Source organism: Sinohyriopsis cumingii, chromosome 11, assembly GCF_028554795.1.
Source record: "Sinohyriopsis cumingii isolate HCF-2022 chromosome 11, ASM2855479v2, whole genome shotgun sequence".
Lineage (NCBI taxonomy): Eukaryota > Metazoa > Mollusca > Bivalvia > Unionida > Unionidae > Sinohyriopsis > Sinohyriopsis cumingii.
In genome coordinates this window covers 72,129,580-72,152,066 of record NC_142971.1, presented here as the reverse complement: position 1 = coordinate 72,152,066, position 22,487 = coordinate 72,129,580, and the positions used below count along the sequence as shown (strand labels likewise).

At 34.0% G+C, this 22,487-nt stretch overlaps 1 long non-coding RNA gene across 1 annotated transcript; it reads right to left on the bottom strand.

Moving 5' to 3' along the window:
• Nucleotides 1-13,955: 13,955 nt before the first annotated feature.
• LOC149788713 (uncharacterized) lies at nucleotides 13,956-18,740 on the bottom strand. The gene is made up of 2 exons (XR_016424421.1): nucleotides 18,590-18,740; nucleotides 13,956-14,808 (listed from the first exon to the last, which is right to left on the bottom strand). It is a non-coding gene; the product is annotated as an uncharacterized LOC149788713 (long non-coding RNA).
• Between the last annotated feature and the right edge of the window lie 3,747 nt (nucleotides 18,741-22,487).

Sequence of the window (22,487 nt, the reverse complement as noted above, 5' to 3'; positions counted from 1 at the left end):
GTACTCATGCGTGATATGTAAGCAAGATGGGTAAGATTTACCAATTCAAATATTTGGTATCTGTGCGAACGACGTTCTTCAGCATTTCCTTACTATACAGCTAGACAACAGTAAAGTTTTCATAGACAAGTCAATACTTTATTTCATGCAGGTTGTAAAGTCTATTACCTATAAGGTATTTAACAAAGGTAACTTAAATATTCCGATTGATATCATGAGATAATGTGTAACATGGATTAAATCATTAATCTAGGAACCTACATACATTTTGTACAGGGGCAGACTGTTACCTGCATTCATTAAGTAATTGTGCTTATGAACGTTAGTATTGAAAAGGAACTAATGTCCTACACATTCTTTTACTTTCATTGTGAATAAGAACATTACTTAATATCATGATATTCATTGCCCCTTTATTCCAAATAACATTCTCGCCAAGATCTTTCGGTTTAGGGAACATTAACCCATATTCTGGTTTCAGCAGAGAATAATGACTTGTAACCTTAATTAACTTTTAGGTAATAGTTTGGAATAATGAACAATGGACACTTTCTGAATTAAAACTAGAATCAAACAAACCTGTAGTCAAGATACTTGTATGACTATTGATCTAAGCTACCCAGACATATATGTGTTAATCTTTTGGTCGGAGCCCTATCGGCTTTGCAGGTAAATCCAGCATAATCCTATATAGGTGTTACTTTACATATTGTTTATTGTCACGACACAAAATATTTAATAACAGATACTAGATATAAGATGTTGTCTTTATTCATAGCCACTAACTACCTAAGCCAGATACGTGATCATCTAAATTGTAATGCTAATAATTTAGGGGAACCGACAATATTCAATGTATAACATATATAGTCATATTTTACATTCATCATATTTCTAAGGGAAGAAACAAGAGGCTTCCTTTAAATTATCTCAGATTTTTCAAATCCCCAGTTGTCTGAAGCATTTGCTAAATTCGAAGAATACTGGCATCTGACCTTTTCAGTTGAAAATCATTCATTAAACATAAATTATGTATAAATAATTGAAGTAAATACGTAACTATAGATAGAGATCATTTGTCAGTAAATCAGAGAACTGTTAACACTTGTGAACTATAAACCCTATGAATTTGTAGAATATCAGTTTTGCTCGCCATAGATTTTCTACTTTAGTGAGCTTTTACTCTACAAGTATTAATATTGCGTGCCTTTATCATGCCTATCGTCAAATACTGGCCAACAGTTTGCGTTTGTGTCTTTCCGGAAAATTTCACCTTTATGCCCTTCTGAGAAAATGTCAGTTTGACCGAGGTACAAATATGTTACTTGCATTGTTTATGATACAAATTTGTAACTTCTTCTTCTATCTTGTCTTGATGTATAGGTTCCTATGTTACAAATTTAAAACTTTTCATTCGACACGAATTTAATTTATCTTTTCTAATCTCACAATCCTCTAATTATACAGAGAGGATTTATAGCTGCATTAAGTATATTTAGCCAATTATTTCAGATAGTATATGTCAATACGCGAAAGAGAAATAATTAAATCAAGCAGTTAGCTGTCTGACTTCAATTGAAACGCATTTTACATCCTTACTTACTACTCGATTCTCCTTATATCATGAGATATATTTTCCAACTATTCATTATATACCCACCCTTGTATTACAAACATACATATTGATATTTACAGAAACGTTTAACTACCGTATATATACCTACTTTGATTTACATAGGCTGTGATGGGTATGGCATATTCGTCTGGACCCTCGGTGTCCTCTATGTAATTCATAGCAACCCTATCTAGGCTGTTTATTTCGGTTTGATTTATATCAAACAATGTCATTAGGAATATCTGCTAATTTATGGTTGAGAAAAACAAAAATAAAGCTATAACAATTTCACAGCATTTAAATGTCTATTTCTGCAAATAGTTGTGACTTTAGAGCTTGACTCGAATCTTCATGGGGTACATTTACTGATCCAGTAATACCATGATCACTTTCACGTATTTGATATTTCGAAATTGACCCTAATTGCAATTCGACAGCATGCATCAGATGAGGGACGAGGAGAGAGAGAGAGAGAGAGAGAGAGAGAGAGAGAGAGAAATAGAGAGAGAGAGAATATGCAGCAAGAACTAATATACTGCCGAGACCTTGAACTGCTGACACTAATTTCATCTGTGCCATCTAGTATTGTTTCAACAGATTAAACAATATCTTAAGAAGTAATAGATTCAGATAAAATATACTTTCGTGTAAACCACACACATTTACATAAGCTAAGTTCAAACAGTTTATAAATGATCCTGTTGTACAGGTTTTCTCACTGGACACCGTTAAACGTTTACAAGGGCAGGTTCTGCAACTGTATTAACTAAAGCACTAAACCGATTATTCATATTTAAACATATACTTAACGGTTTTGGTCATCTGTATGCTAACATAGCTTGTGTATTGGTGAAGATTCTAAATGGACTTATAATGAGCTGAAGAATAATAAATGCAGGTAGTAACATCAGCTGTAAGACAGAAACGGTTTTGACTTGTACATGGAGGGTTTCCATTATGAAAAGTCTAACCAAAATAACTTCGATCTTAAATTTATACATTCTGTTTGCTTTTCGGAAAGCTGACAAAACAGTATTTATTATCCTGTGGCATCTTTTGGAAACTATTTGTTTATATCATATAGTTTCCTATTGATATATGAAGTTTATTTTGCACGTTGGATATAATTTATTTCAAATTAAAACTTTCTCGCCTTAGCAATATCTTAGAACATGTTTATACAATGATGCACAACAAATCATACCGTAACATGCTGCTGTCATGAAAAGCGGGAGTTTCTCAGAGTGGTTTGCATAGCTCTAACAGCGATATCAACTAGTTCCTTATATGTCTAGGAAATTTGAATTCTTCTCATTATATTTTATATTTTCTACGTAGCTGATGTTTGAAATTTTGTTGTCAGTTTAAACATCAGCAATATGGTTGCACCAAAATTGACAAAACACAATAACTTAGTGACGTCATAAAATATATCATGAAAACCTTCCAAATTATTTAGCTATATGTTTAAAGTTGTCATGGACTAAGTATATTTTTAGGCGAAAATCACCCTGCTTAACAAGCTTGCGGATCACAGAGAACTAACAGAATCCTCGCTTGGCTCTCAACATTAAGATGTTAGTGTTAGGACTGGTCAGCCTGGTGCCAACATAATGTGACTTTGTGGTACATCATGCTACATGTCTGCGGCATGATGCCACACTGCTAGACAACACTATAAAATATCATAGCGATATGAGTTAATATTGTTAAAGCTACATTAAAAATCAAAATAACACAAACACACAGACACCATGCTGCTTAACAATAAGAACAAACAAAACCGTCCACTTATCTCCCTTGTCATACTTTCAAATGACGTTTACGACCCCAGTTAGATATTTCGTCAGTTATGCACGGGCTTGACGTCGGAGCCTATTCCATTTTGACAGCATTGAATTTCGTTGATATTACGTTGCAGCGGTATCGAGTAATCGGCTTGGATAGCGCTAGCAAGCATTGAAAACTTTGCATCGACGCACACCTCCCTGAATTAATGATCATAATAATCACTATTTCAAACATGGTAATTAGGAAATAATTTGTTTAAAAAAAGTAAGTCGACCACAAACCGGAGTATTTCTGTGCAGTTAAAAAATATTGCTCTCATAACTGCTTAACCGCACGAACCCCAAAATGTTGCGTTATCTAATATTCAGTTCCAATATGCCTTTTGTCCACTTACATTGTATTTATCACGTGATATATTGACTTCATATTTGAAACCAATGCGGGACTCAGTAGTTGAATCAGACGAACACACACTTTGTAAATTCTATACATTGGTGAGTGTTGGTGAGTGTTTAAACGTATTAACAAAACAAATTCCTTTTAATTTGTTACAAATCAGAAAATAAATATTGCAGTTTGGACATTGTCACGGTATCATTTCAGATACAGGAGAATATGGACAATTCAAATTTAAATAGCCCGGAGTTCACCAGTCAGCGATGCCGATCGTCAGACTGTATTAATAACGTCAGATGAACAGTATAACAATTTAATATCATTTAGCAAACATATTGAATACTTTCATCGACACATTTCCAATCGCAATTTATTTCGAACAAATGCAATACTTTACCTATTCACAGTTGCCAATTGCTGTACCATCAAATGAAATTAAAGGTCTTAATGAAATGTATTATTTGTGATCTCTGTTACACATCTATCAATTACTGTCCGACTCCTATTTTTCTCCCAGTAACCTTGACTACGTGCTCTTCCGACACTTCCAAAACTATTTATCATGTGCTACTTCCGGCTACTTCCGGCACTGCATTTAGACACAAACTGTCGATGTCACAATAAAAGAATACCGCGTCCACTACACGTCTCAACCCTCGTCTCCAATCATTTTGATATCGAACTGACACCCAGCCGGAAATATTCATGTAGAATTAGAAGGGAATTATATTCTTATCTCCTTGCTCTAATCTCAGGAAAATTAACCACGCTCAAAGATCTTTCCTCAGAACAATGGCAAATGACTTAACCGTTCAACTCACTCACTTACATATTCCATTGACACTTTGTTCTATAATAATAGTCATATAACAATAATATCATCAACAAATTCTAGTGTATATATATATATATATATATATATATATATATATATATATATATATATATACATCCCTAATTGTTAAGTCCTCGATATAGCAAGTATCATCACCTATATTAATCATACGCATTTCCTACCGTACCAATTATAAAAGACACATACTAATATACAAATATATAATTATTTGTGCATAAGTCCAACAATGACTAACTTTGCATAATTCGCTATCGTTATATTGATATATTGATTAAGCAAGTACAAATTCTAACACAATTCTTTAATAAGTTCAAGTATGCATTGCGATACATCGTAATAGTAAAGTACACCATCCACTTTGATTCCAGTTTAATAATCTACATACGCCAATATTCATGGCAATAATTCGCTATATGCCACGTTACGACAATGAATATTCCCTTTCTAACAAATTAAATGTACCAAATAATGAATCAACCTTAGAATACCTAGGTATGAAAGTAAGACAAATTCGGGAGAATATCTATTACCTCTAGAAACCTTTGATTGCAAGTCCAAACCTAGAATTCCTTCCCGCCTTTTCCAGAAGTGAAGGATGGATAAGCTAATGATAGTCACACATCATTAGCCATTATTCTGATTGAAGTTACCAAGGGAGCAATGTTAAAAGTAAAGAGTTTTCAAAATGGTTATTTAATAACTGATTCATTTGGAAATAATAAAATAAATCCTTCCAAAGAACTACCTACATATAACTTTACTAAAGAAATATAAAGTTCAAGCACCTCATGTCAGGTGATAAGGTTGCGTGCGAAATTAAAGACATGAAGGAAGGAGATATCTATGCTATACAAGCATGGATTGTCATTATATGACAATGTTTAAAATATTTTACAGATCATCGGAATGGAAGAAATGATTTTGTTCAGGTCAAATGGATAAGACACGTACAGTGTACTAGCCTTGGGGAAAGAGGCGACAACATCATTCGAGACAAACAATGATATGGCAATTGGTGCACAATACCTTCGCGGAGTTACATCTATATCGTCCGCTATTGCACAAATTTGAATTCTGCAGCGTCTTTTCGGGGAAAAGATCTTTTGCAGATTAGCATTTTTCATTGCAACACAAATGTGTCTAGAGTGTGCGCTGGTTTGTTCCGGAAAGATTTTGAATACAACAAAATTGCACAGTTTAAAGAAAAGGTGACATAAAGCGATGTTTTGACCATCAGTATCAACACATATTTGGGTGGCTGATTTTTCAGACTAAGTAAATCCCACATAAAAATTTTCATTATCCGATATTATTAATTTGCAGGTTATACTGATAGTCGATCATATGCTCTATCATGTACATCATAAGGCCCATTTGCGTCTATAGTTTGCATAGCATGGCAATCGTCAGGTACCTGAAATAGTTGAATTTGTTCAAAAGCAGTTTCAAGGTGATATGCTGTAGCTTTTACACAGCATCAACATTGCATGCCTCTTTACTTCTTGTGCTTGTAATACAAAGTTCAACTGATACCTTTGTCTAGTGAATTTACGCTAACATGTACTAATTAATACGATTGTTTCTGCCTTGTGGAAACATAAATGTGGTCCCTTACATCAAACCTATATCTGTTTTTCTTCCTCTAAAACAGCAGTATCTATTGAGGGAATTACAGCATGTTTTTGTTTTCTCTGACGCCTCTGATAAGACCGTAAAGAGAACCCAAAGAATTATTAAAACACAAAGTATACAAACTGTCTCATTGATCCAAAAATATCCCTCATATTCAGAAATGTGAAAGATGCAAGTGCCCTTAAATCAACAACCATGTGCAAGAATTTATGTACAGAAAATAAACAAAGGGACATAAATTTCTACTAACTGTTTTGCAATGTCTGGAGATTTTTGTAATAAATGTTGTTATTTCTAACACAAACAATTGAGACATATTTTTGCGAGAATATACCTTAACCTATGAAAACGTCAAATATGACTGATAGTAAAAGCGCTGGTGTCACTCCAGAATCAGACGAAATTAATTTCAGGGAAGCCGTGGACAAATAATCATTTTATTTTCTCTCAATCTTTTCATAACATACACTTCATATACATACATACATACATACATACATACATACATACATACATACATACATACATACATACATAAATACATACATACATACAAACATACATACATACATACATACATACATACATACATACATTCCGTACATACATACATACATCCATCCTGTCACAGAATTAGGCAAAGAAATAACTTGGTTTTGTCTTAAAAACAATTAGACTATTTCTCGTTGTACATACGTACAACGTTATATAGGGTGAATGTGTTTTTCCAGGTAAGCGACTGTATTACATGTACCTAGCCACAGATTACTTGTGTCAGGTATCATGACTAACATGATATGCACGGGTATTCTACCCCGACTTGTACTCACTCTCCTATGGATTTAAGTAAGACGAATCACGTAAAACCACACTGGTCGTTTTTGGATCACGTCAAGGAGTATACACTCTCCTTTATTCTCCAGCCATAGGGGTAAGTGTTAAATTTACATTCTTTTTATTTGATAGGCGAAGCTTATTCGGTTTGTACTGTGTTATCGCGTAATAATGTGTTTATTACAACGCAGATTTTTTTAAAAAAAAGTATTATCATATATCTAGAAATTATACAGAAACTATTATGTCCCATTTGGTTTTATTATAGTTGTTTCTGTGTTGGAAGCTGTTTCTGTGTGTTTGAAGATGTTTCTGACTGCGTTTGAAGATGTTTCTGACTGTGTTTCAAGATGAGTCTGACTGTGTTCGTAGCTGACTGTTTGTAGCTGACCGTTATAATAGCTGGCTATTATGGTAGCTGACCGTGTTTGTAGCCGTGAATGTCTATGAAATGTTATTGTGAGTATAATTAGAGCGGTCCGAAGCTGTACGAAGCCGTCTAAAGTTTCTTGGAGTCATCTGGAGCTTCCAGAACAACGCTATCTGTTGTGATAACATTATCGTGAATCTTAGTCGTGATAAGATTATTGTGAATCTTAGTCGTGATAAGATTATTTTGAATCTTAAGTTGTTTCAAAGATTATTTTGAATCTTCAGGTGTGTCAAGATTATTTTGAATCTTAAGTTGTATCAAGATTATTTTGAACCTTAGTGGTATCAAGAGTATTTTGAATCTTGTGTTAAGATTATTTTTGAATCTTAATATAATTTCTGTTCGAGATTTTGTGAATATCTTGTTGAACAAAATACTGTTTAAGGGGTATGTGCAGTCCATGAGGGTTCTTGGATCTGCACTTCATTTTATTTAATATTTGTTTTGTTTATTTTCAATTATATTTTTTTTCGTCATATATTTATCATTATTAATTCATTCATAAATTTCCATCTTTCCCACATTGTGTTTGGCTTGTTCATTTGGTCCAAAAACCCACTCGGTTACAATTCTGCGACACATCCTTCCATCCATCCATCCATTAATCCACACATACATACATACATACATACATACATACATACATACATACATACATACATACATCCTTCCATCCATCCACCCATCCATCCATATATACATACATGCATCCATATATACATACATGCATCCATACATACATACATACATGCATCCATCCATCCATCCATCCATCCATCCATACATACATACATGCATCCATCCATACATACATGCATCCATCCATCCATACATCCATCCATCCATCCATACATACATACATACATACATACATGCATACATCCTTCCATACATACATACATACATACATACATACATACATACATACATACATACATACATCCATCCATCATCCATACATACATACGTACATACATACATACATACATATATTCATTCATACATACATACATACATACATACATACATACATACATACATACATATATACGCATATGAGACATATTCAGAGATCCATTTATATTATCCTATGCCATTGCCAGGGCATTGCGTAAACCTGAGACATCATTGGTGAACACAGCCACCATTGCAATAATAATCCCAACATCTTGCGACATCACTACAGCACCAGTTGTTGCTGTTGTTGTCATATGGTTTAACCCCATTTTCAGCACAAGACAGGCTATACATAGCGGCCAGTATTAATGGTGGAGGAAGAACCAGGGAAAACTCCGGAAAGCACCACCGACCCACGAGAGTCCAAGAAACCGAACCCACGCAGACAGAAATGAGATGGCTGTGATCCGTGACGGAGATCGCTTTAGACCACTCAGCCACTCGGGGCCCCAGCACTAGTTGTAATCTGCACCGTGATGTAATACGCATTTCCAGGGTGAGCATATAGTGTTACGCGTGGTGCATTTTCCATTCTCTTTGTATATATTATCTTGCAGTGAGAAAGACAGACGATCTTCCGAATTATGCTTCTTTTCGGTAATCACACATCGTGAATAATATCTTTCTTTCTAAGCAGGACTAGTCCGAGCCTGGGTAATATGTCGGTCATTGTTTTCCAGTGAAAGATCTAGAATAAAAGATGAACAGGCTAATCAGGCCGTTGATTTACGAAAAGCAGAAAAATGTATTTAGAAGAGGTGTTCTTGTCGACGAGGACATGAATGGGAAATTTGTTTCGAGTTTTATTTCCCAAGTTACGTCATGTGACGTATACTGTAGTCTCTTATTTTCTATAAATTTAAGTTTGTACTCTTCTAGGATGACATCTATACTACTGTGAGTGGCATACACTTGCTTAAGGTTAAAATCAAATTACTATTTTGGCATTATCATTTTAATTTGATTTTTGTTACGACTCAATGGTCTTACAATGGGTAACAGAAAGAAGCGATATCATCAAGTTTAGTTTATGTAAAATATACTTATTTATCTAAGCTTCAAACTTTAAAAATTTGGATTAAGTTGCAATATTATGAATAAAACCAGAACAATTCAAAAGCATTGCATCACATGTTGAAATGTATAGACTGTTCCTAATAGGTTTAAATAATCTCTTTTTTTCCTGATGTACCGCGAGTTTTAAATGCTTACATATATGGCTGCCATGGGGGCAAGTCGTGGTCATTTCGGCTCCCAGAATCACACCAAATTTGGCGGCAAGATGTGAAGGCATTCTTTAAAGATTGTATGAATATATTCATAAAGTGTTTGCTTTTTTTGTGGTGAATTTTGTAACCGTGGGCATTTCCCTTCAGGCCTGGATTATGTGAGTTGTTTTTTTTTTTTGGTTAATTATTCTGTTTGTATTAGGATTTTTGACTCGAAATAACTCAATTCATCAGACAGCACATTTTGGCTAAATTGTAACCATTTTTTAAAAATTTTGAACTTCTTTGATTTGAATGATGATAGTTGTATTCAGGACTATATTTTGAATATTTTGGATTTTGATTTCATTGATTATTTCGAAAGATACTATTGAAGGAAAGGACACACACACACACACACACACACACACACACACATATATATATATATATATATATATATATATATATATATATATATATATATATATATATATATATATATATATATAGATAGATAGATAGACAGATATAGATATAGATAGATATAGATATAGATATAGATAGATAGATATAGATAGATAGATATATATGTATAGATATATAGATATATACGTTCAGTGACAATTTGTGTTCATCGTCTGTAGAATATGCCTGGCAATATGCATGATATATGATGTGTGATTGTTAATACAATGAATGTAGGTGCGTGAACGTACATAAACCTGCTATGGTTTTCATACATACTGAATATGCCATTTGCAGTCAGATTCTAGTTAAGATGTGAGTTCGCATTTGGGCATTGTTATCTCGATATTAGAACTTTGTTGAGCGGGTATGTTATTTACATTTAGTATCTTAGTTAAATAGTTGCAAATTATATGTATTTTGTGAGCTTCGTTTGTGAGCGGTAGAACACGTTACTTCATACCAAATGTAATGTTATACTCAGTCCTAGTGCCAGCCAGAAGTTACATCATTATCTGTGTTATGTGATAAAATTATGCTAATGGACGCGTTAGACCTGGTAATTATGAGTTACACAAGGTAGCATGTCGTTAACACGCTGAGATCAGCTACAGATAAGTGATGCACGAAAGGTAGACGAGCATGTAACAGTTACATAGCTGTTCTAGCAGAATAGGACTCCCATTCGTTAGTGCAAGTGCGAGAGATCTATAACTACTTTTGCAATTTCAAACGGACATCGATGTATACCGTTTACATGGATGACGAGCTAGAAATAGATGAGCGGTGCAGTGGTGATGGAAAATCCGACTTAGATGATGACTTGATAGCAACTCAGTCTGAAAAAATATATACCTTCAAATCGATTCGAAATTTGGAACTTTGGACGGAGAGGTATTCCAAAATAAAATGTGTTTTGAATTGGATGTGTATAATTTAAAACATATAAGACTATCACTACATGACCTGGCTAAATTTGAAAATGACAATTATCTTGTGATTCATATAGCTGAGAGGACAAATAGATGTGATAGTGCGCCTCCAGGAAAGATTGGCTGAGGATATATTTATTCGATACCATTTCTTAGCAGGAGATGACAATTTATCGGAAGTGAAAACCCTTGCGTCGAGACACAAAACATACACGGTTATGTTTGACAGCAGTACATGTGTGAGTCGAGTATCTAAAAGAAAAGAAACTAGCAAACATTCACAGCGATCGGAAACAGCACCAGGATAGGAGACAAAGATCTCGGAACTCAATTCAGTACCAATTGATATAAATGAGAGTTCAGTAACAACGGATAACTCATACAAGTTAATGGACTTAAACCATTTTATACAAAGCAGTATTCAACAAATTAAAAATGACATTATACATAAATTGAAACCCTAGCTTGACAAGATAGATAAAGAACTGGATACTAAAGATGATAATTCAGCTAGACTAAAATCGGAATTAGAAGCATGCAAAGAGGAAGAAAAGAAGTTATCCAAAGCCAATCTGGTCTTTAAACAAATCACTCTTGGAAAAGAAGAACCACCTGGAAAATATTAACGCTTGCCAACTGTTTCTACACCAAATGCTAGAAGATAGAATATACAATAAAGATAAAGAAAATTTAACTAAGATGTGCGCGGCACAGACTCAAACATTATTAGCTACTATAGCCCGATGGGCAAACCTTCAATTGAAACACCGACTGCAAATACGGCGAATGTGATAAATGCTGTTGACCCTGATTGTACCAAATGGCGGAAGCATTTATCGGATGAAAAACCAATATACAGTCAGGGACAAATGCGGCCATTTGAAATCCACTGGCTCAATGTAACGAGTGGCGATGACCCTGTCCACTATAACCAGTACATCAAATGAAGAATTTACAGTAATTAACAAGGACGTGGTTATCACCATGATTATACATATTCGTTACGAGTAAATACAACAAACAGCGACAGCGAGAGAATGTCACCATCTGAAGGCAAGTCGGACACCTCATCCAAGGACGTGGATCAAGGAAACAAAACAGTTAATGTCATCGCAACCAAAATAAACTGCAGACCACAAAAACGTGTGAGGAATTCATATGAACGTCGGATTATAATATCAAGGATACCGGTTGCCAGATTGAGAGAGGAGATAACTTGTATATAAAACGTGCTATAATAAAAGGGATATAAGTAATAGACACTCAGGTCTTAAAGCATTGATGAGTAAGAGGAGGAAAGGAGACATATACTGCATTAGTAATGGTATATTGGTTAGAATCTAGGAAGGATTTAGAGAAAGGTTTCTGTACAAATTTTATATGAGCAAGAGAATGGTATGATGATTATGTCGATACGGACACCAGATGGCAATGGCAAAACTAGATAAAGGGGCAGTAAGGTGCATACATATATTATGGTTAAATAATTTATAGTCATCGCAATACTTGTGTTGAAAATGTATTGTTTAAGTAAACAAATGTTTAGTCATTCAATTCCTCTGATGCCATGGGACATAAACGGATTTATGTATAGATCACCTTACTTGTACTCATTGCTAAACGAGATGGATATTCCATTGCTTGCTAAGCACTGGCTTCTCCCAGAGCAGCTCAATGTCCTAGACAATATACATCAAGAGTTTAAATCGCTCTTACGCTCTAACAGTAGGCCTACAGTGATTTTTTATGAAAGGCTAAGGCATACATGTTTCAGGGAAGAGTAATCCTATATAGGAAGTCACTCTGCGTTAATCCTTTGTCAAACATTGGCAGCGTTTGAGTTTTAGAGATATATGTTAAATGTAACGACAAATCTAAATAGATTGTTTTCTGGGCCCTTTTGCCATCAACCAATTTTCCAATTGCCAGACATTCAAGAACAATAGCAGAAACGAAGGACTGATTTGATGTTTTGTAAAGAAAACATTCCCATAGTCGCGGAAGATTTTAACGGCCAGTTAACTGTTTAGCTCCTAAACCAATCGTCTGACATCAACAGCTAGAGTCGCTATTTTAGAAACGTTTCTGAGCGATAGGCATTTGGTATATGTTAATAGTCAATCCATTTGTGAAGGACCATATTTTATCTTTTTCTAAGCCTATGGCAAATCAAAACAAGGCCAAATTCAAGTAAAATCTAATAACTCACAACAATCAGGTAAACAAAACTATCATGAATGACAATTAGAATGTGGCCACAAACAACCTCTTTACATTTAATCACGAATAAAAGGTCAATCAAATAGTATAAAATAGATATACGCACTGGTTACTTTAGGTTAATAGTTCACATATCCTTTGTTCCTTCAATGTTAGCTCTAGCTGGAGCAATACAACTTAATCCGTCCCCTAAAGCAACAGCGTGGACAATCCTCGACGACAATCATGAGATGTCCGTAAAGGACACAGCGTGAAAAGGACTACGGATTACCTTGTGAACTTGGATTTACCTAAAATCGCGATGCGTGTATTGTACATACCCACATCTATGTGATGTTCATTTTAACGTTTAGTTGAATCCAGACTCATGCATCTTTTGTTAATGTCAACATATCTATCATTTATTACAGAGAAACGCAATTCAAAGTGTTTACTCATGCCGTAAAGCAACGAGAACTTGTACTATATATTGGAACAATTATGATTTGCGTGTAATGGGTGTGATTTTGAACAAAGGATGGTAACGAGTGCAAATTGAAAAACAAAATTGGTTGCATTACAAATGAGCAAGGTTTAGAAATGGAAATCTTCAAAATAAATAAACGAAATGATCTGAATAGTAAAACCCAAATTGATTAATAACGATTATAACTTTATTTAATAAATATTACATTTTGCGCTGATTTGGTATAATTTTGTGTTATAAATTTTGTCGTGTAAAACCATTTTCAGACAGCATAAATGAGTCTCCAGGTATTTGACTATACTTCATGTTATAAACGGCAATGTATTTGCTACACAGGGGAAAATATGCATTCAATACATTTAGTTCATATATATGTTTAATCAAGTGAAGGCAGTTGATGATGGGTGATTATGCACTACTTAAAATGATCTGCAGCCAGTAGGTAAGCATTTATATTCTACAGGTGTATGATATGCCTCTTTAAGCAATCCAACATTTTAGATAATAACATTGCACATCATTTAGTCGTAGCCTTGACAAGAACATTTGCTACGGTTTCCGACGATAATCCCGGTTGCTTTGGCTATCCATAGGGAATCAATACGTCCATTGCATCCCGCTGACAGATCCTGTACAAAAATAGCCATAATAATGACGTTTATTTTTCAGAGGAATACATCATGGGTCTACTTATTTTGTTTATGCAGACTCCAGTGCAGCAATAATCCCAACTGTCCTTGGCATCTGTATAGCACCAGCTGTAGCTTTTGCCCTGATGAAACTGACATTTCTTCCAATGCCAACACAAGGCGTTAGCAGCAATTAAAACTGTCAGTATCCTCAGATGCATCTCTATCATTTTTTCGTTGTGCGAAAGGCTGATATTCCGAATCATTCTTCTTTTCCTTAATATCATGTCTTGTTTCTATACAATCTGACTTTTCAAGAAGCACTAGGTGCAGCCGGAGTTCTATATTAAAAACTGCGTATGGGTTGTGACCTACAATAAAACATAGCTCAATTAATCATGTCGTCTATATGAAAAGGAACAAACTATATTAAAAACGTTTTATTTCTCATTGTCATATGAATTGCATTATTTTACTTGACCTTTTACCATTTAATATGGTTTGCTTATGAACTATAATGTTTAGTTAACTTTCGTCAAGTGATAGTTTTGAGCCTATGAGAGGTAAAACATTTAATATAGGTTATTTTATCTGCAATTTGTATAAGTGATCTATTGTTTCAAACCAGTACTAAACACTACCATAATTGTTTCATTCTCTATCGGGATTGCAATCCTTCAGTTAAGGCAATGTCAGATAAAATTGTCCAAGATGTATGGCATGTCATCATGATATTCTGCAAAAAGTTTATTTTCATTAGAGTATAACATCAGTATAACATTTGTTATATTTATAGAATCAGCATGTTCGGAGGATGCTGTACAATTTATATAACATACTAACAAGATCGTTTCTAGGTCATTTCAAAACAAAGAAATCAAAGTTTGATATATATGTTCACTTTTCCTTAGAAAATAATAATGTATATCATGATTGATCATACTTAGAGCATTAAAACATTTATTCCAGATGCAAATCGGTTAATGTGAATATAGAGCCCACGATACATTTCAAACGCACCATTGACATTAACAACAGTACATACGAATTTCTTTTTGCAATATCTAAAAAGATTAAATAAGGTTACACATAATAATAATATTGCCTACCGTGGTATGAACTTCTTGAATCGAGATTGAGTCACGTTATTAATTTTGTACATTCTATGAATTTATTAAATCTTATTTTAGTTAAAGATGACCTGAAAGTCTGTAAGTCTAAAATTGAATACATTGTTTTTGGTACCTCTGTATAAGTTGTCACAACCACATCTTAGGTCAAACATCTGCTACAAAGCCAGAATTCAAAATCGTTTTATTAGAGTATCAATTCATGTTGAATATATCAGTTATTCGTGTTTAATTAATAAGTTGCTTGAACTTTTGTATAACGTCTTCAATATGTTAGAATTTGCATTTACTCGCCGCAGTTTCTCTACTTTGGTGAACTTTGCTCTACAAGTGCTAATATATTTACTCATTGCCAAACTGTGGGATACATTCAACAATGTGCCTGCGTATATTTTCAGAAACACAGCACTTTTTCGTTTATGAAAAACCATAGTTCAGCAAAGATACTAAAATTATTAATTTTATCTTTGACGATTATATTTAAGTCACCTAATATTATATTATTGTTCTATGATGCTTCAATTTAAAGTGAAAAATATTTTTATATCATGAACATCTATATCCACCAGGAATACGTTATTTGTCTCGAATCTAATAGTCTTCAAATTCAATTGTCTGTAATAGAAGCCTTGATGACTATGTCCAATAGTTTGTCCAAAGGTGGATGCCATTTTAAGGTGACATCTATCCTAAGTGGGATTGGGGCCAAATAAATCAAAATGTGGATATAAATAACATTCTTCAGTCAGGGAAGTTTTTATAGTGGCCATGAATGGTGTCCATTCACTTGTGGTTTTATGGGCGTCTTGTACATAAGCTCGCCGTTGATATACATGCTATACAAAACAAGTTTAACTTTCACATTTCTATCTTTCTATGATTTCATATACCTGGTAAAAAAATCCTCTTTTGGAAACATCTTTTAATAATGTTTCATTTGTGTCATATAGATTCGAATGAAATGTGAAATCAAGATTTCATTATTGATATAAATTATTTCAATTTAAAAATTCCAAGTCTCAGCTGTATATTAGATTATATTGGTAAAAATGATAGTTTCCGCAAAGCAGCTTCTATTGTTATTTGCCGCAGGGAATGCTGTAGTTTCCCAGAGTAGGTTTCACAGATCTGACTGACCTATCAATTGGTACCTCGTAGGTCCTCATAATTTATGCTCAACTATTAATTGAATATATATTTACGTCGTTGACCGTTGCGATTTTATTGTTAGTTCAAGACTAAACTGTTTGTCACAAACGAAACCATTACACCACTTTATCGGCTTCATAATTGGAGACGTCGTAACTAATCATGCCAAACTTCGTTAACCCTTGTCAGAATATCGTCGGATCTTTCCACTCTATTTAGATATTTGGAAAGTTGTGCTGGGGTGTTGTGTCGCAGTGTGCTCATTTTCGAAACAAGGTAGCAGCGTGGGGTTATCAATATCAAACAGATACGGTTGACTTTAATGTCACCGTCAAGGTGGTACGTTTCGAGTTAATGTCAAGATCTAGTTCGATTGATTGTCAGCATTAAATATGTATAATTCAGTTCATTGTCACAGTCAAACATGTAGGGTACAATTAAATGTCAATATCATGCAGGTACGGTTCAATTCAATATCACCATCAAGTATTTCCGGTTCTATATAATGCCATTATTATGTAGGCACTATTCAATTTAATGTAGGTACTATCAACTTTAATGTCACCATCAAGATGGTACGGTTTGATTCACTGTCACTTTAAAGCAGGTATGGCTCAATTTATTATCACCATAAACCAAACGGTTGAATTCAACGTAACGGGTACGGTTCATTTCAACATCAGCATTAAGCAGGTTCGGTTCAATTCAAGTTCGATAATGTTGCAATAACTAACTTAAAGTAAAAGCATATAAACTGCCGCCAATATTCGGCAACAGAAAGGTCAGATTTAAACTTGGAACTACTATCTTAACTGAATTCGTCTAGGAACGCCATTAATCTCCTCAAATCTTCCATTAATTGTGTAAGTCGGCTGAGACCCTTAACTCAGTTCACGTGAGATCATCATGCCCAAGACAAATGGTCTTAACGTTGATGATGGGACATCTGAGACGGGCAATTGAGTAATATGGCGTTTCTTACAACACAAATTAATATGTGGTGGAGGAAATATAACTTCAACATGTCCCGATATGACTGACTTGAGTTTCCTAGGTTTTAAGACAACATGATCGGCTCTTTAGATCTTGGTAGATAGTCTTTAGGCTGGTGCTTAGCTCCATCCAAATTGGTAAAATCCAGCCAGGTAAACGTTACATGGAATATATTTTTTCCATTATATATATATATATATATATATATATATATATATATATATAGAGAGAGAGAGAGAGAGAGAGAGAGAGAGAGAGAGAGAGAGAGAGAGAGAAATATATGTCTTTATCAATAATATCGTGCAAAGTATAGCGCGAACAAGAGACACAAATTACATTTGATAAAGGAAAAAATATTAAAAATAATATTCAAACTACTGCGATCGCAGCTGATCAGTCGTTGAAATTTCAAACATATGACACGTACATCTTCCAACTGATCAACCCAAAAAGATTATTTTTCTTCTTTCCGTTTTTCACTAGAGGTGGTAAACAATGCCAATCCCTCTCAAATTATCAACACTTGCACTATTATTAAATATTTTGTTTGAACTTTGCATTGTTAGGTAAGGCCCTATATCATAAGGCGTAAATGTCTTATATTCTATAGTTTAAAGAAGACATTGTAAAATCATAGTTTACTTTCCATAGGAAATATATTGCCTATATTTAACATTTCTACCAATTTCCAAACTTTTGACCACCCTGGCATTAATAAGAAAATCACAGAGCCTGCATAATTTAAATTCACACTTTTAATAACCAAGTCTGTGTGTACTTTACTTCACTATTATTTGACATGCGATCCTCGTTACATATATAGAGAGATAGAAGGATTGCTTAATGATTGTCATGAATGTTTGTTACGTTATAAACTTACCACACTGTCCACTCGAATTTCCACTTTTCAGAATTGGCTTGTGAGCAATATGCACAAATCGGTTCCTGTTGAAAGGAGCAATTTCCTACACGGTGATAATTTACCCTGTTTCGGGATTGCCAAGTAGTGGCAAAAGACAACTGCCCTTTTACAATTCATACTCTTCAGTTTATATTGATGTATCAGGGATAAACCTTCCAGCCATGACATGACCATGCCCCATATATAAGAAAGGCGGGACTTGGTTCTGTGTAACCAATACAATAGTGCGTCTTTACACATATTCATAATCTAGGTAATGCTGGAGTAACTACAACGTGTTAATATCCTGTTGACTATCGGAAACACGACCAAGGCTCTGCCTAACAATTAGCATACCGTCTACATTTCTTGATCACCAGAGGTAATCCATACACAAATACAATTAATACACAAGGACGTTGCTGTCAAACCAGGCAATGGTAGCTTCCCACGAGAAAAGGACAACACTAGCTATGCTGATAATTGTCCTCAGTCTGCAGGATTTTATTCGAACCTTAGTGTTTCACCGGAAACAAAGCTACTAACACTATAGTTGCAATAATAATAATAATAATAATAATAATAATAATAATAATATTATTATTATTATTATTATTATTATTATTATTATTATTATTATTATTATTAACAGTGTTGCTGTTGTTATTGTTGTTCTGGCTGTTGTTATTGGTTTCGTCAGATTTATTTTAGTAAACCAGTCGAATAAATGCTTTGAGATATGTTCTCTACTAAAGTTGTAATTAACACAAAATGCAGTTTTCTCTTCACACCAATCATTTCATAAACACATGACAACCTTTTGAAATATTAGTTTATTTTTCATAGAATGACCAAACCTAACGTGACCACTAAATGACAGCTTACATATTATCTCCGACGCAACGTTTGAATCTTTTCTCGGTCAGCTTGTATGATTAGACTTAGAAACAGTAGTTTGCACTTCACACATCTAGACTTACCCATTTCTTAACGTGTCGAGAGGAAAACGCTCCGTTTTCTTTTAGAAGTACTTAATTAAAACAGAACGAACATAAATTTAATACGGTTATTGTGCGTAAACCATGAACATTTTTAACTAACGAAAATGGACGGTTTTGCCTGGATCGACGACCTGAGTACTTTATCCGCTTGAATTAGCGTGTTGGTAATTAGAAGAAAAAAACATGTTGAGGACAACATAGATCGGTCTGGGTTAATACTGGGTGTGTAAGGGATGGCTGTAAGAGGACGATGTATTACCACGTGGTCAAAAAAGATTTCTGGTTGACTAGTTTCTTTGATATGATCCAGACGGTTGTTCTCTGCCGAACCGTGGTTGATAGGATCGTGTGTGGAGCATTGTTTCTGTGAAACAGATATATGTATCAGGTGGTTATTTGTGTTCTGTGTTTTTAAAAATAAAACTAAAGATATTCGTGGTGGCCTATGACCATTCAGGAATATTCTTGGACGATACGAGATTGTGCCTTAAGGTATAAAAACGAAAAAAGCGGATACTAGAGTACCTGGTACAGACGTTAGGTTTAATATACTACTGTCATCAATTTAATTTAAACTTCAAAAGGAAATTAAATATAATTGGAATCGTTGATGTCAAAGGATAAGATGATTGTACTAATTTATTCATTTTGAAAGCATTATCGATATATTTATAGATGTAGATTTCTTACTGCCAGACCTAATGTTTCTCATTCTGAGGATGAACTCAAGTTAGATTGTATCAGGAAAAGTACTTCCTTAATGTTAGAAACAACTGGAAACTTTTAAAAGAAAACTGATGCGAAAAAGTTTATATCGATTTAAAATAATGATTTTCAGCCACATGTGAAACTATTTATACAGTTTTGATACTAAGCGAGAAACGAGAGACAAATCGATGAAGTACTATTTAAAGATCATAACTCTAGATATAAGTATCTTTGTATGAATTTACATATACACATGCATGTATAATACATTAATTACTGAGCGAGAATATCCATACTACCGAATTTGTATCATTGTTTGGTAAGGTGTGCTAGGTTTAGAGGGCTTTGGATTCTGTACTTACAGGCAAGAGGATGGGAGCCGTAACTCACGGATCCGTTTTCAAACGTATGTTGTGTTATGAATTAATATTATCTAACCTGTATTATAATAGTATGTTAAGTATTTTATAGACAGAGAGATCAATAAACATTCAGCGAGAACTTTAATACTCATAAAGTCGACAAATTATGCAATGGGGTCCCGAAACAGCGGTGTAAATCGTCTATTTCGTTTCACTCCTGAAGACACACCATTTCAGTGATAATAACGGACTCGTAATTGAATTGCTTGAGCTTATTTAATAATAATATAGAAACAAATGCCGTATAAAAATAGTTGAACGCGTTATCTGTGTTATGTTGTCATCCTTAACATAAACTATAGCTATAATTGCGACACTTCTAATGTTATATAGTTTACTTCCTGCTTTGCAATGTACCAAATTACAATGATACCCATGTTATTGCCTTTAAATCACCTTTTGCCGTTGTAATTGAAGTCGAATGTAAAGGACATATGCGGAAAATTATTTTAATGTGTGACAATCAGCAACATGTGTAGGAGTGTACAATCTTTAAGAAACGTTACATCCGGACGGATTTTGTAACAGTTTACTTATTATATTCATATAGTAGTCGTTTAAGTTAAGCCACGATTATGAAATCATTATCTTTGATTAAGATACATATGTGTCCATAAACCCTTACATATTTTTCTCTTTCGCTTTATGTTGGGTCATTTTGTAACACTGTAAAAGGATGGAAGTTGTCAGAAATTGCGTCACCTGAAACTGTCTAGTGGCATCTACCCTCATATGATATTCCTCACCTGACTTGAATATGCCATCGGATATGACACATAAGCCCAATTTACTCGGTATAATAAAGTTCATAATTCAAGCTGGTAAAGTAATTCAGACGGTGTGTATGTTCATGTGAAAACTGGGGGAAAATAATGTCTTTCATGTCTTGTATACAGCGGTTTTATTTTAATTACGACATGCATATCCTCACAAGGTCCTAAATGCTATGAATACTAATTATTTAAATACTCCAAACTAGAAAACGTACAAAGATTTATAGCTGCAATATTTATAGTGTGTTCACTACATTGTTTCTGAGTAAGATTCACTACAGTATTCTACAAGTTAAAATTGTAAGTCGCGCTTGGACGGACAAAAACTAGTCCGCTTGAAAACAATGCATTTCAGTAAGGACATATAGGCAGCAGCTATATCTGCTGGTGTATATATATATATATATATATATATATGATCGGCTGTGCCATTTTCTAAACCTTTCATGTATAGTTACTTTCATCTGAGACCAGGAAAATAACAACTCACTACCTAGCATGCCTTCAAACTAAGAGGACATGTGATTTTATGATTGTTTTGCTTGATTGTTATTTATTTAATCATACAAGAGTATAATAATGACACGATGATACCCATGGACGGTTTAATCCATCAGGCGAATTACATGATCACTGGAAGAAATATACATGTTAAACATTTTAAACATTTTAACATACTGTTATTATTGCCATTATATAATCATAAACAGTTTTCTCATCAGGTACAAATTTGGTTGACGAATTTGTTGATTAGTAACGTTTCAACTGAACTTCTGCATATTCATGGTAAAATGAGCTACATGGTGATAAACAGCAATGGTAAAATAAAGATTACCTAATTGTATAAATTAGTCACAATAGTAAAATTATTTGATTCAATGCATTGAGCTGGAACACTAAAAGAACTATATTCATCGGAGGTAGAAAAGTAAATGGTATTGCATGGATATGTATGATACACATACTATTTAAC